Consider the following 17,463-nt stretch of genomic DNA (forward strand, 5'->3'; position numbering starts at 1 on the left):
TTACGGTTTTCGATTTAATGCAGTTTTTGTGAAATTTCGAAAAATCCCGACTTTGCAACAGTATTTTGCTTCCTCCGCTTATAATTGATTTTTGTTTTTTACAAATCTTTCACTAAAACATTGCTTAATAATAAGAAATAATTAACTAATCAAAATATTTTTTATTTCATACGCCATTTTGCTGCAAATTAATTAACAGTTCCATATTTTATAAAAACTCAATTTCTTTCTTTTATTTCAGAGCAACAGCCTGAAAAAAATTTGTATGGTGTGGCACTGGTTTATTATTTTGAAAACTTGCCGTGTTATAGCAGTTTTCAAAAATGTATTAAAAATTCCAAAGTTGCAAATAGAACGAAAGATATTACAATTTGAATGCAAAAAAACTACGTTTTCAGAGCAAAATAACAAACAAAAATCGAGGCTTTTGTTCAAAAAGAAATAAACAAACAACACTCGAGAAAATGTGTTTATTTTTGTTTGTTATTTTTCTCTGAAAATCCCTGTTTTGTTGCTTTTAAATTGTAATATCTTCAGTTCTAACTTCAACTTTGGAAACTTTTATACATTTTTGAAAACTGCAATAACACGACAAGTTTTCAAAATAATAAACCAGTGCCGCACCATACAAATTTTTTTCAGGCTGTTGCTCTGAAATAAAAGAAAGAAATTGAGTTTTTATAAAATATGGAACTGTTAATTAATTTGCAGCAAAATGGCGTATGAAATAAAAAATATTTTGATTAGTTAATTATTTCTTATTATTAAGCAATGTTTTAGTGAAAGATTTGTAAAAAACAAAAATCAATTATAAGCGGAGGAAGCAAAATACTGTTGCAAAGTCGGGATTTTTCGAAATTTCACAAAAACTGCATTAAATCGAAAACCGTAAGGATTTGGGATGAACAAGTTACCAAATTCTGAGAGCCCTAAAGTTGACCTATCAGCATATTTCGTTTGATCCATTACTTTTGGGACACCCTGTATAGTACCTATATCGCAAGTAAAAATCATTAAACTTTAAGATAAAGTCGCCTTCACCATGTTTCGTTTTCGATAAAAAGAGAAGTTCAATTACTTTACAATCAAAAAATGCAAGAAAATTTCATCTAATACCTACCAGTTTTAAATTGGCAATTAAAACAAACGAAAGAAAAATCGAATAATTAATTAAATACCAGTGCCAAATAGTTTTTCATTATCCTTCCTATATTATAATATAAGTAGCTAACTATTCAACTGATTCCTCTAACGAGGAAACCTTCAACTTCACCAGCTTCAACTAAATTGTAGCATTAAAACTAAATATACTTAAACAGCGATACAAAAAACCATTTGGATGATTTTGTATCTCTTAGGCATCTTTTTCCTCCAGTGCTTCACCATCACCATCATCATCATCAACATCTTTTCAAGATCCAAATGCAATGTCATGATGATCTTCATCTTTTGTTAGCAGTTTGGTCACGTTCTGGTTTTGCCCAACATCGTGATGTGTACTTTGCGCGCCCCCTACTTACGGATACATCTAAATTCTTTATGTGATCCGTAAATTCCACTAATTACCAATAGGTACCATCTGTGTACAAGAAGATACCTTTAGACGATTACATACCTACCTTAACGAGGTTCAATACAAACCAACATAACTTGAGCTAATCGACTTCTTTGACATCTAAACAGACACTAGACAGATATTTAACTAATGCTCATTGTTGTTACATAAAAAAAAACGACTATGACTGCCAAATTCCTTACAAAAGATCATAGACCATTTTCTTCTATCTCCCTATACTCGCTCGTATGAAAGAGTATGAAATACAGTTTGGGACTCGTGGACCAAGATGAATCATTTACAGTCAGCCCTTGACTCAAAACGAATTGGGTAAAAGCTATTGTTTCGCCGGTAATGCTGTAAAGGCAATAACAACAAAAAGAAACAGAAATCATGAAGATGGAGATGGAGAGGTCCATAGGGCCATAATCTTTCACATTGTTAGTCCGACTTGAATATCCAAAGTGGAACAAGTTTTGATGCAATTGAACGATATCAATGAATTAATTTGTTTAGTAGGTGGCTTTTGGTAAAGATTACCCTAATACATATCATAAGGTCCTCTTTGAAGATTCAGCTTTAGTTTTGGGCAGAGTTCAGGTTGATTGGATGAATATCAATTGTTTCCCAGATCAAATGTCAGCTACGAATGAAATACACCTTTAAAAGGTGGGTATTGTAAAAAGGATTTGGAAAATATTAATGGTTTTACTTTAGTGGATTTTTGTGTTCATTTCCTTGATAAAATCCATGGTTTATTTATCTTGAAAAAGTAGTTTATTTTTGTGACCCCGTAGAGCCACATTGATTTTATCAAAGAACGGCTTTTATGGCTTGTAGACGATTTATAACAAAAAAGAATGTTTAACGAAATATCACTTTTGGTGCCGTATTTAGATCGCGAAGTTGCATTTTTGAAGATATAAGGCTGCAAGGGCACAGGTTATTGCTTTTGTAACTAAAGAACTTCAGAACTTTGTTTTTCTGTTAAAATATTTAAATATTATCTTATATTTGGAACGCCATACAAAACGCTACCAGCATGTTTCCCCTACCTTTAAGGTGTTCCACAGAGGGACCTCCCATGATTGACAGCTCAAAATAAGGAAGGATGTTGCACATTCTGTTGCCATAGAAGAACACAATCGCAACCCGAGTCGAACAATTGGGACTATTTAAAACCTATTTTAAATCCAAATATTCTCCGTTTAGATTTAATAGGCCTTAAATATCATCTATTTTGTAAAGGAAATAACCTCTACTTAAGACCTCAAACAGTCGGTTATCGGAAAAAATCCCATTTTGGGTAGTTATTTAGGACCAAAAATATTATCGTTAAACCCTTCTTAGAACCTAAATATTCTACAAAAACTCATTAAGTCCTATTTATTCTACGTATTTCTAAGACTTCTATAGGCCTTTTTGTGACTCCGACATGGTACTTATTGTAAGTCCCAAGTCACTTTACGTCTACTTACCCCAAACTTTAAAAAAAAAACAAACAATTTATTTTGCCGCCAAATAATTTTTTTTTTTATTTTATCAAGCACTTTTATTTTGTTAAGGGCCAATTTTTCAATACTCAGATAAACCTCAGTTAGAGCTTATTCCTAGGAATAAAAGTTTTTTTTATATTGACATTTGGTATTTTTTGTTCTTCTGATAGTCTAACTGAAGATTGAAAAATCAGGGCTAAGAAAAAAAAAATTGTAGAATATCTCTGATTTTGTTTTTATTTTATTTGGTCGAAAAATTTTGTCGCAGGACAGCTGCGTTTTGTTGCTGTTGCTGTTGTTGGGATTTTTAATCCATTTGCTTTCCCTTACAATTAGAGAAGGATATTTGTTGCAAATAATAAAAATTTTTATTGAGAAATTTATTTACAAAAAATAAAAAAAAAAAAACTACATTGCAAAAATTTAATCAATGAAAAATGTGTGCATCAATTTGTTTTAATTATGTTAAATTTCTTACAAGTTTGACTATTTGAACTTTAATATTAAAATTTATATATGAGGCCAAATAGTCAAAATTCTATAACAAAATTTAAGGCTTACATTCTATATGACATTATTAAGAAACCACAACAAACGAACGCGCTCCTCTGAACGTGGTCAGACACGTTCAGAAAAAAGAAACACTACTTATTTATTTATTTTTTATTTTCACTAAAATATTAATTTTTTATAATTTTTTATTTTCTTTCACTTTCACTTTTGTTCTTCATATTTATTTCACAATTTTTTCACACTTTTTTTATATTACGTATAGGTACATAGGTACGAGTACATGACGTAGCGAACGCTGTTTTTTTTCACTAAACTAATATAGTACCTACATGTACATTAGTTTACTTTTTATTCAAAAGTTAGAAAAAGCTAAAGAATTAATTTTCTTAACTTTGAACTTTTTTTTATTTTATTTTTTAATACCGAAACCGATCCGCACTCCCGATCGACCTACTTCGAATGCCATATAAAATTACCAAGTGGCCAAGGAGTTTCCTGTCTGAGCATGAATTTTTAAGACTTAACTAGCATTTGGAGTTTTGAAAGTCTCAACCTAGGTTAAAGAGTACAAATTCAGGGGTTAAACATTCTAGGCACATGAAGAACATTAAAAAAGTTTGAGTTTCAATAGATTCAACCTAGCTTAAATAGTGTTAATAGTATCTACCAAGTTTAAAGAGCCTAATAAGTACATAGTAAGGTCTAAGATTGTGGACACAAATAGAATATTTAGGATTTAACTAGTGTTTTCAGTTTTAAAAGTCGTAAATCATCAGTCATGAAGGTTTCACAGGAGATACTGAGTTTAGCAAGTATACAAAGTTCTAATTTAGGTTCATTTTAAGATGAAAAGTACTTAAATAGATTCTATAAAGTACTTTGAGTTTTAAATTCGTACATAAAGTTCGACTCGGGAACTTTCATCGCCTTTTTATGATATTGAAGCTTTCGTTAAACTTTCTACCTAAAAATTTAAAATTTCATGCTTTTAATGCTTAAAAAAATCAGTAAAAAGATTTTTTTTTAAATGTCATGTAATTTTTTTAACTTGATTTTCAAGCTTAAGCAGGGTAAAACATGCATTTTTTTGTAAAATCAAGTTTATTTGTAAGTTTTCTACAGTAATTTAGATAACTTACAATTTTTAACTTTATTCAAAGTAAAACTATACTGTCTTCTTCTATATTTATTTTATTCAATGAATGCCTATTTTTTCCATTCGATCATCCCTATTATGTGCCGCTTCCTTGATCTTGGTATTTTATCATTTTTTTTTTTATATTTTATTTTCTCCCCTCCCATTCGGTGTTCTTTCAAATAGCTCTGACTTTTTCTATGAACCATTAAAGATATGCATTTGTAGCAATTTTCCCTAGTGGACACATTATCTATTCCATATGTCCCCTCTCAAACCCTATTTGTGCCTTCTGTTGAAGCACAGGAAAGTGAAATAACGACTCAAGTCACTACGGACAGTAACAACCTAGTCAGGCAAAGAAAACTAGGAAGAAAAACTCCTCTCTTAAGAAAGAATTAGATACACAAAATAAAAATAAAAAAAAAACTAAGAATGAGATGGAAAATGGAATACAATAGATATATCCAAAGAACCCCAGCACTTGGAGAAGAACAGAGTCCAGAAGTTACGATCTTTGGTTTTGCTGCTAAGCGAGTACACAACCTGGTTAAGCTGCTGCTGCTGTTGGGTTGTTGGTCGTTTGTGATGTTCCTATTGCTACTTTTTGGATCCTAAAGTTCCTCGACGTCTTCGTCGTCGTTGTTGTCGGTAACAAGTTAGAAACGCTTCACTAACAACGATAAAGTGTAAGATGGCATATTAAAGTGGTTCATCGAACTTCAAGAGGTTTACAAAGATATTCCATTGTATAACTATGCGAATAACTTCGGATGTGTTCCTCCTGGCCAAGTTAAGAGTGCGCGCATCAGAATAGAACAATGAAATTTATTACTAAGGCGGATCCAAATGTTGTAGAGAGAGCAAAACTTCTAGAGTCGGACGGGCGATTACAATTTTTATATATTTACAATATGTTAGATGGCACAATCTATGTGTAGTGTTGCGCAAATAAAAAAAGGAATAAAAAGTAAGAAGGCACATTTCTTGTGTTCTGTAAGGTTTGGATTGAATATAGGATAAGCATAAGCATAGAATGTGTGATCGCGGTGTTTATGTTGTCAAGGTAATAAAGTGAAAACTATTTTTTGTTTCTTGTTTACAAAACGATGTTATTCTGTTATTTATCTATGAGTTAATATTTGTGAAAAATATAAAAAAAGAACAATACGATTTTTTAATAGGGAAAGATTTTTTAGATCGTGCTTCAAATTACAAGAAATAATAAGGTTTAAGTCCTTGAAAAACAAGAGAGTATATACATAATTTTATTGTTTAGTATTTCGACTTAAAAGAAAAAAATATTTGATGTAGGTATGTAAAATGGTTTTAATATATCACTTAAAGTACTGAATCTCTAATAGGTTTGCTTACTCATAAAATTATGTTTTGGATACAAATAATTCCATCAGACTATTTCCGTTCAAAAAGTATAATTGTTCCGGTTTACTGAATTTGTTTGTTCGTAGATACATTATTTCCGGAAGAATCCAAGATAAATTTTCAAACTTAAAACAAAAACTATAAAATATGTTTGTAATTATTAGAAAAATTGATAGTCCTTCATTGCAACAAGCAGTTAATCAGAAAACATAAGTGTTCAATAATCATAAAAATGCAGCAGTCTGAATGTCTTTCAACGAAAATTGCAAACTTAAATACAAACAAAAAACTGACATAAACTAAAGTGTGAGTGCTGTCAAACTTCCCACGTCAAACCTTAAACGGGAACAGCACTTATATCTTCTGTGAAAGTACACCCATTTATCAAACCTGAAACAAGAGTCACATCCATAAACCACCTGCATTTACCGGCTCTTAAATGTGCAAACTACCAGCACTTTCTGGGTATCTCTATCTGAGGGTCAATCACCCCAAAAAAAAAAAAAAAGAAAAACTGCCAATGCTGCTGGCCAGCATGAGAAAACCTTTAATTTTGCATACCTACTTTATGTTCGTCAAATTATAAACTGTCGTTGTTGTCACGTTTGTAGCTTGTACTTGTACTTGTTATTTATATTTTATTGCCAGCTATCATGGAAGAACTCTTCCCGTGTCTGAAAGTGAAATTCAAAAAGAATTCTTGCAAATTCTTTACACGCACTACATCTTATAAACACACATTAAAATAAACGAAAGAGTAGATGATGTTAAAACTTGAAAAAAGTTGTTTATGGAGGTTTATGAGTTTTTTTGCTCTTAATTAACTATATTTTTTTACTACCACTTTAATCTTGATTGATAATTATTTAGATATAATTTTTTAATTTTTATTTCATTTTGCTTTTATTTTTCAGACAAGAAATCTTTTAAAAAGACTCAAGGTAAGTTCAGATTTCAAACAACATTCTTTAATTGAGAAAAGGTAACTAATGATTCTTTGGAAAGTGTTTTGTCTTTTGTGAAAGGAAAGTTATGGGCTTAGTGCTGAGGTGATAAAATGAAATTCTATGTTATTACGAACTTATATCACGTACTTAAAAAAAATTTTTTTTTTCTTTCAAATTTTATGTGAAATATACATAAATGAAGTGGATAGACAAACCAACCAATAGACAGAAGATAGACGTAGACGCATAGACAGTGCTGAGAAAACATCCAAATGTTAAAATAATAGTGACAGTTTTTTTTTTTGTTTTAGAGAGAGAGAGAACTGTGTCAATAGAATTTTAAAAAGATCGTGTTATTGTGTATTTACTTTTTTTTTATTTCTTTTACTTTCTTCGAAAGGAGGAAACAGAGTTCATTTATATGGGGATAAGTCGTTTTGCCATTGGCACGTGCTTGGTAAAAATAGAAAATAATTGAATAAATTATGTATCCGAATTGTTAATTTAAACAAAAGTAGATTTTGTTATTTTATTACTTTTTTAATTAAACAAATTAACTACAACTATCCTTCTACGGATATTTTTACTACAACGTTTGCTGGACTCGTCCACAATTTCACGGAATAGACATTTCTTAATTACATGTTTTTCATAAACCTTAGTATGCTTTTCACATAAAGTCTAGTCATTAAAAATAAAAAAAAGAGCTATCGTCGGAAGTCTGCAGATGCAGCTCCAATTTTGATGATTTTTTTATTTATTTAAGCCCTGATTTTTCAATCGTCATTTAAACTATCAGAGGAATAAATGTCAATACAAAAATAGGAATAAACCTTAACTGGGCTTTATCTGGCTTTTGAAAAATTGGCTCTAAATCAGAAACCTTTTGAAGCTCTTAAATAATATATGTCTTTGGTTATATTATATTATATTTTTTATTCAGAAAAATTAAATGTTGGTTCAAATTTTATCATTAATTTTTAAAAGTCGGTTTAAAAAAAAAATTGCACACCAATACAATTTATACATTTTACCTGCCATGTTAACTAGCTAAAAATTTATCCAATAGGTAGGGAAAAGCTAGCATTTTATTTTATGACTGCCATTTGGGGTATTTGGGGCATGAACATTTAAACCCACCGCGAATTTTAATATAACGTAAAAATTTTGTTCTTATTCTATTATTTTGGATAATAGCATCAGCGCACATACATATAAGGCTTAATTAGTTAAGACCTAAAAACCACTCTGCTTCACATACAATATGACCCGTGAAATGGTTTCATTTCAGCAACTATTCCCAAGCTTTATTTTCTTGATTATACCGAGTGACCGATATAGAAATAAAAATTACTGTCGGTCGACTTTTTTTTTGTGTGGCTCACCGAACGCATAGGTGCACATCACATGCTCCAATTTATTTTTTGTTTCCATTGTATTTATTTATTTTTTTTATTAATTTTATATCACACTTGAATATATCTTAATGACCTACCAACTCGCATGGAATATATTGGTCATGCCTAACAACTTTTCCAGAAGCTAATATATTTCTTTTTTTTCTTTTTGCGATCTTTGTCTCAAGACATCACACACGTTCGTTTCAATTCATAATGAATGACATTTAAAAGTTTACTTTCCATTTGGCGTAAGGGGAACATACATATGGCAAGTAAGGAGTTATCTTTTAAAGCGTGACAAGAAGATTAAAATCAGTTTTTGTTTTTTTGTGAATCGAATCGATGATGAGGTATTTTTGCTTGGAGTAAAGTAAGTTTCAAAGATGAGAGTGGAGAAAAGATGACTCGACACTTGCCTTCTAGCTGAATTCATTTCAGACTGATGATGGTCATGACTCATGACTAATTCTATAACTTGGTAACCTAGTTAGTTTTTTTTTTTAATTTTCTTTCTTGTGTTATTGCTATGGGTTTTTGTTTCTATCATTTTCAATGTTGTCTGGGCTTTTCGTGAAGTTAAACAGTTGAGACATTCGATTTTTTATAAATAAATAATTTGAAGACTTGAAGGCTTCAGGAATGGCATTTTTTTTTAAATAACTTTCTACTTCATTCACTTTCACAAGTGAATTCTTGAATTTTAAAATAGGCTAGAAACTATTTTTAGGGATATTTTTTTCTTATATAGACTATTCACGTCAAGTGTCGATATGAGGTTTGCAGAACAAATTGAAGTGATTTAAAATAATAAACAAAATGTACAGTCTATTACATGTTTGTTAAATGTGAATTTTTAATATCAAAAGTATAGGTATGAGAAAAAACTCTTTTTTATTTTGCTTATTTGATTTATAATACCTACAGTTCTTTGAAATTTTGTGTATGAAAATTTTTATCAAAAAATATTCATTGGAATGTCTTCATTCGAAAATTAAACAAAAGAATGATTTTTCTTGCCTTTTAAGAAGGTCTCAAACCTAACTTTTTTCTTATTTACTCAAAACATTACAATATTTTTTGACATTTTTTTGGATCTTTGAGAATCTTGCTCTCGATAATGTAGGTCGAGCCTCGAGAACTTTGGAAACACTATGGGGCATAAAGGACTGACTAACGACCCCAAAAAGTATTTTTCGTGAAAGTGCTCGAGTTCATGGATGGTATTTATTTCTCCCTAGAAGAGACCAAAAAATCAATAGAAGGATTAGTGCAAGTACTTGAAATCGTTCTGCTTTTGAAAATAATATGGTTTCGGCATTTAAATTTAACAAACGAGCATAGTATCAAAGTTTTCAAATGTGAGCAAATTTTGTTCTCTCCTCAGACTAGAATATATAAACTAGTTTCAGACTTCCGTGCAAAAGATCAGCTTCAAAAATCAAAAGATACACATCACGACTTATGGAATGCAATTAAAATAGTTTCACACGCCTTTTTCTAGTTCCTGACCTGTTTCTTAATCAGAAGTCAAAACATTTATTCTCCCACGTCAATTAGGTACACTACAAACAAAAATATATCTTAAAAATCAAATAATTGTGAAATTAGTAATTCAATTTGGCGTCACTGTTTAAAGAAACAAGTCAAACAAAAATTTCTAAGATTTTTCGAAAATCAACAATTCTAAAGACATCAGACATCATAATACAATTTTTCACCTTCATACAATACAAGAAATCAACAAATTCATGAATATACACCATCAATCGCAAGACCCAGATAAATCTGTGTGTGTCTTTGGTAATTGTTTGGATAATCATGTGTGCAGGTGATGCCAGATTAAAAAAAAAAAACAAGAAAAGAAAATAGGAAAATAGAAAATGCCAAACTATAGAAGAGTTCACATGGAAACCCGCTAGGTGACCTAGAAAGGCCAACAACTTGCTATCCTCACTTTAGATATCACATTTAATTTTTTTTTTCAGTGTAGGTTGTATCTTTTCTCGTTCCGTATATGTTTATGTCTGAAGACCGAAGAAGCTCCATAACTAAAGACTTGAAATTTCATGAATATAAATCAACTCCGCATGTGGATGTTGAGATTCTTTGGGAGCAGATTAAATGATTAAATTCGTTTTATTACGGATGGATGCGCACATTGGTATATAGTATATTCTCGCACTTACATTTGTGGGTATAGATTTCCGGTTAACGTTGAATGCAAATAAAGACTTGTATGTTGGGTAGATATCAGATACACACACTGTAAGATAGAGATACCGGAAAAAATAGTTGATGTTGTTTGATGATGCTGCTGCAGATGGGCTGTTTCTTTGGAGGAGCTATACATATATTGCGGTAGCAGGTGCTTCTTCGTAAATCTAGGTTAAGTTTTGGTCTTTTGTAAGATTATAAAGGTTGAACAGTAAGAGACATTTTGAAGATAGTAATCATGCAGAAAATGAAAAACTGTGTGACTCAGGACTATAGGCACTATTAGACATCTGATTTACGAGTAAGAAAATAAGGAAACCAGGCGGTTAATAGTTAACCATTTTGAAAAGCTGATTATACTTTGTAAAAGTCTTAAAATTAATTGTGGGCGAGTTTTGTATGTCAAATATGCTATTCGAAAGTCTAGTAGGTAGTAAGGTTGAGATGGCGTTGCTCAATGACCGAATTAGCGCGGAATTGACCGTTTTGATCCAAACCAAAACCATGACAAAAAATGGCTTAGATGTATAAAATTCTGATAAAAGTTCATAATAAGTGGAAGGTCAAGATACAGTCACATGAAACTAACAAATAGATCTGAAAGTTTTTCTTGTCATTTATCTAAAAACTATAACTCTGAGAGATTATATCTATGTATGTAGTATCAGCAGAGAAAATAAAAAACGTCTTTTTTCCTGCTAGTCTAAACAACTACCAACAGCTCTGTTTCTTTTTAAGAAGTCAGGGATTCTCGTCACGGGGCAGCAACGCGGTATCTTCCCCGTCTCTTCACGTCAATAAAAAATTGTTGTAGAAATGAAAATGACCGGTTTAGTGATGAAATCTTGATAAAATTGACAACATTGGTTTTCAGGTCGAATCTACATTGCAACAGTTTACAATGGTAATTCGAAGCCGACTTTATTGTATCTTAATACAGCTCTGAATGTTTAAAAAAAAATCTCATACCACAAAAAATTGATTTACGTTTTTTTGGACCATTTTTGAAAGCGGTTATTTTTGGCTCCGCAAGATTTTTCAAAATCATCTTCTTGCCTCTAAAATATTCTAGCAACACTGGTGGTGACATAAAATTCGTAGTTGGCGAAGCAAAAAAAGTTAATTTTTGTGACGTGATAACATCTTATAAATCGACGAAAGCCGCTCGTTTGTTTCATTTTTTTTTTGAAGAGTAAATATTTTATATAAGTTCTACCTATGACGAAATTGCTTGGAAGTGGCGTCAGAAATTATAATTTTGATCTTTTTTTCGGAACGAGTACAACAACAAACAGAAATCCATGCTAGCATTATCTACAACCCCAACGATCAGTTAACCTCTTTTATATAAGATAGGATACTAAAAATTCAACATTATAATACTAATTGGATGTGGAACCAAAGTAGGAGATAGCCCGACTACTTTTTGAAAATGTTGTTTTTACCTTACTAGCGTGGACCACCCTAATGTATATAGATTTCAGCGGTTCAGGGTGTGAAACTGTTGAACGATTAGTCTTTGTAACAGAAATCCAAGGTTCGAATCCCAAGAGAACTTATAATTTTTTTTGCTTTGCTTTTATTTTTTTTTTTTCCTTTTTAATTTAATTTTTAATTTTTTGTTTTTATGTCTAAACTTTCCGCTTTTTGCATTAAAACAAATTGAAAAACTGTAACTTTAATATACATAAGTTTTGGCAAATATGCCAAAAATATCTTTTTAAGAGCTGAAATCAACAAAAAGAATGAACACTTTCGGTAATTTAATATATTTTAGATTTTTTGAAAATGTTACGTTCGACACTCGTATACGAGAGCTAAAGACAATCAGTGGGCTATTATTATAAATAACTGTGCCAAAAATCCGCACTACCAGAATTATGTATAAGGTTTCTTGGTTACATTCTATTCTTAACTAAAAATACAAACCTATTAAATTATAACTATGTATAGCAATAAAATAATCAATTTTTATTTTCATTTCAGGTAAGCAACGCATACTATTTCAATTTTGTGTGAGTAAAATATTCATAAGAGCAGTTATACATTAAAATTTAAAAATAACTGTACCAAGAGGAAGTTTTAAAATATTTCAATTAAATAATTACTCTTTTTTGTGATAACCATGAAACGCGTTAATTACAACAGCAATTTGCGCTTAAAATTAACCTCAAGTACAATCATTTGTAGAAGCACACAAAAATCACGCTTCGATCATTTAAAACACATCATCATCTGCAACATCAAAAAGTTGAAAGTTTTCCCCAAGCGATCGTGGTGTGTCGAACATCTTGACGATCCCATGATAGATTATCTTTAAAAAAATGTTCAATACCTATAATCAATTCAATGAACAAGATTTCAATGTAGGTCACTGTTTTTGATGAGATGACCAAACAATGAAAATTCCTAAGGACAAGCTAAAGTTATATACATTTTGATAGCATGTAAGGTCTCATAGTCTATCCTAAACCTATATTCTTGGATTATACCCTGAGGATATTTTCAAATTAATTTTTCAATACACGTACCCACAGGCCAAAGAGATATTCTAGCAAGTTAATCGTTTCGAAGAATCCAATGTTTCTTGAAAGACAAACGAGAAGATAACTTACACTAAGATGCAAAAATAAAATTAAAAAAAAAGGAAACATTAAATTGGTTTAGGCGTTTGCATGTGGGTATATTAAGGAGACCCGCGTCCTTGTTTCCTGATATTGTTATTGCTAGCAAACATGCAAAGTTTCTTATATATGTGGTGCTTCTTCAGATTGTGGAATTAATGAGGTTTCCTGGTCGTAAGTCAGGCCAATTTAAAAACGAGATTTGGTTGTAAATTAATAGCCATCAAGATTTCTGCAACGTTTTTTTTATTTTTAACTATTAGACACATGGGAGAATGTAGAATTTAGATATTCTAATGGAAATGACTGGATATTTTACAAGTTTGAAAAAATAATTTTGAATGTACCTACAAAAAGTGGTATATTTCACGAGTATCTTTGAGATTCACAAATAACTGTCATCTCTTATGTGTAGTTTGTTTTTTTAGCATGACTAGTTTTATCGTTCCTAACGATTAATTTTATTAATTACTACACTAGTCAAGAGCAATGACTGTATTACTCCAACTTTCTCAATGGGCTGGACGCAAAAATTGATGAGAGTTCTGGTTGCAAGATGAAAAAAAAAAATAACCTTGGAATGGGAAAACTTTGTAAATAATACAGTATTTTCTAATAGAACTTATGGATTTTATAGTTAAACCTGAAAACGTGAAGTATTTAGGCCCAATTTATTGACTCTCCATTAAACTTAAATCGCCATTAAAAAGGGAATTTTAAAATTAAAAACTAAATTCGTTTAATGCAGTCTCTTTAAAGGATTTTTTTGAAGTTTCAGGATTTCTATTTATTCACTCTCCATTAACGTCAAATGTCATTTCATTTATTATAACAAAGTTTCAGTGTCAGTTAACAATTAAAAATGAATAAAACATGAATGAATATGGAAAAATGTGTTCAATCAATTTCGTAATAATGTTTTTTTTTATATTGTTTATCCTTCAAATCTTCAAATTTAAATTTTATTTGACAAAATCTTAGCTTTTGACAGTTTAATTTTTCAAAAAATTAAAAAATCCCTGGGATATTTTTAACGGAGTTTTTTACATTAAAAGTAAAGACTTTACCTAAAGCAGAGTGAATAAAATGAATTTTTAATGATGGAAACTTAAAGAAGTCAATAGATTAACAACGCCGTTAACTAAAACGACAAATTTCAAAATTTAATGGAGGCTCAGTAAATTAGCCCTTAAAACAATCAATTACTGTATTTTTTTTTTCAGCAGACTACTGTTTTGTTATCAATTCATGGCTCCTCAGTCCTCATTGTATAACTTCGTAAGCTAGCGTTGAAAAACTTTTCTTACAAATGAGCTCAGTGTTATAAATCCTTTTTGACAAACTATTCACTCATTCATTAAGGTGGTTGAGTCACAAATCGTCAACCTCCCGAAAACTGTTGTTTAAGGGCCACCCTAATGTTATCCATAAATCAATTAGCGTGTTCTGTTCATGCATTATATAACTTATACTCACTTCAACCATTCTTGCTAATGGTCTTAATCATGAGCATGATTCCAACAACAATCTAATACTAAAATCAAATAAATGCTCCACGATTTTCACATGAAAAAAATCATTCTTTGTAGGACACAAACAAATTCCCTAGGGATCTATGTTATAGTTGCATCTGCACTATCGTGCAGATAATAGTATAAATGAATTTAAATCTCCCTATATGTTATCTCCTAGAACAGTTTTGAATGTTTAAACAAAAAGAGAAGAAACAAAAAAAAAATAAACAACAACAAACCGTTAAATTCTCATCAAAATGTTAATTAATCTAATGTATGCATTGTATGTATACCAGCGAAAGTTTACTCCAAGATAGAAATTAAATATTCGAATCTCAAGCTTGATGGGCGGTGCGGCGCGCCGTAAGGCTTTTAAAAAATTTGGATCTTTCTTGGCAATCATTTGACAATGAACGGAACCCCTCCAATTATAAATTAAGATTATTGTTCTAATTAAGGTTTTTTTTTCTTAATTTTTGTCTTTAACTTTTGAAATGAATAAACATTAAAGGTTTAGTTCATTAACATAACATAAAAGGAAAATGAGAAAATCTGGACTACTGCAGATAAGATGAATGAGAAAATGGAGGAATTTAAATTAAAAGCTAATTTGTTAGTTTTAATTCGTATTAAACTCCGTGATTAATAAGAAACTCAATAACTTATTGAATTCTTTTTTAATACATAACGAAATTTGTGAACGAAATATTGATTTATGTTTTGCTATGTATCTTTGAAAGCCCACACGCTTTCTTCATAAATTAGAATATTTAATTATTTTAAGCTATTAGGCTTAAAAATGTTTAATGGTTAAAATGTTCTTTGTTATTGAATGGAAAAAAGTTTTAAATCAAGAAAAAGAAAGTTTTTCTAGAAAACATAGATACTTTAAGCGATATTTATAATATAATGTGTTGTTTATTTTTATACAGAGTATAATATTACGTTTCTATTGTTTATGATTCCTATCAAATCAACTTGCCTACAGAATATGGCTTGCGCTTTTAAGTTCAGTTTTTCTTTTTGTCTTAATTTTGAAACAATGAAATTAAAGTTCCTTTTGGCTGAAGCATTAATGTCAAATCACATCGAAAAATATCATCGATGAGGCTCTGCCTCTGTTCTCCTGAGACACCAGAAACCAATATCCGCTGAAGAATCTATTTCGAAAGAGTAAACTATCAGTTCAACTTATGTATCTTTCTCTCATAAAGTGGGACTGGTAAAATAAGGATCTAGTAGAACAAAATCACGGATAACTTAAGATAAAAAAAGATGCCCCGAGAAAAAAAAAACAAGGTAAAATCAATTGATGTTTTTAAAATAATGATTTTCAACCTTTTGTACTTTTTTTCAATCCGATTTGTACTGGTTTCGTTTAAAAATTACATGAATTATACTTTTTTATTTGAACAAGATGTTTTTGTTTTGATTCTTCATGAAAAGCGGCAAATTAGATTTAAGAGAAAATGATTTCCTTTTTGAATTGAAATCATTTTTTCTTCGATTAAAAACAAATTTGAGAATAAAAGCAAAATTTAAACAACGACCCTAACTATGCCAACTGTGGATCAGTGGATATAATTGTTGCTCGAAAGCAAAAGTAGGTATCCAGGTTCAATTCCGGGCTGAGGTTGGAAAGTTTTTTCAAATAAATATAACATATACATAATTGTACGCAATTCAAAAACATTCAGAGAAAAGTGCAAGAGAGGGAGAGCTAGGAAAGTGCACAGAGAAGATATAGAGTGCAATTGCGGCGTATTTTTTTAAGCCATCCGATCTATGTACGTACGAGCCAATTCAATTTGTTATAGTCGGCTGTAAGATAACAGCCCTGATCTTAAAAAATCATATTGTAAATGGAATAGACATTTGGTCAATTCCAGGATAATTTAGGACCTTTATAAATCTTTTCCAGCAGTATTCTGTCCTGATTTAAACGCTGACAAATGACAAATGTGATTAGTAAACCAAAATTTAAAACAACTATTTTAGCAACCTTTCGACTACATCTTCAAATGCAACGGTAATGGTATAGAATTAGAATGTAATAAATGCTCCATTTATTTCTTTACTCATTCATTTGAATTCCTAAATTGATATAATTAAGCAATTTTAGATAAGAACGTGGTAGGTACACGGTTAAAAATTGTAGAGTATTTTTTAATACAGCTCTTGTATTAAAGCAATTTTCAATACAAAAAATATTACAATTTAATACTTCCAAAATATTAAAATTATTTTTAATCTTTTTGGTATTAAATTTCAATATTTAAATATTAAGTTTAAACTTGTAATACAAATATTATTAGAAAATAATCTCCGTGGGTTAAATTCTAATCTTGTATTGAATTTTAATACCGCTGTATTAGATTTTAATATTTTTGTATTATATTTGAGTATATTGTATTTCATTTTAATATAATTATATTACATTTTAATATAATTATATTACATTTTAATATAATTATATTACATTTTAATATAATTGTACTCAAATATAATACAAATTTATTAAAAACTAATATAAAAAGTATTGAATTGTAATACGAGAATATTAAATTTTAATCAAACGTCAGCAGCCACAGTACACAAAATAAGGTTTTTATATTCCGAACGTTGTCAAAATTTGTTTGTCAAAAATGGGCACCAATCTGTCAGGTCGGCCTTTAATTTTTA

At 30.2% G+C, this 17,463-nt stretch overlaps 1 protein-coding gene across 2 annotated transcripts in view; it reads left to right on the forward strand.

The window, feature by feature from the left end:
- LOC129908488 (uncharacterized) overlaps window positions 1-17,463 on the forward strand; it is a 133,375-nt gene that overhangs the window by 94,115 nt on the left and 21,797 nt on the right. For both annotated transcript variants that reach the window (XM_055984983.1, XM_055984982.1), the window contains exon 3: window positions 6,997-7,023. The gene's annotated coding sequence lies outside the window, so the exon portion shown is untranslated. The remainder of the gene's footprint in view (window positions 1-6,996; window positions 7,024-17,463) is intronic.

The sequence above is a fragment of the Episyrphus balteatus genome, chromosome 2 (genome assembly GCF_945859705.1).
Source record: "Episyrphus balteatus chromosome 2, idEpiBalt1.1, whole genome shotgun sequence".
NCBI lineage: Eukaryota > Metazoa > Arthropoda > Insecta > Diptera > Syrphidae > Episyrphus > Episyrphus balteatus.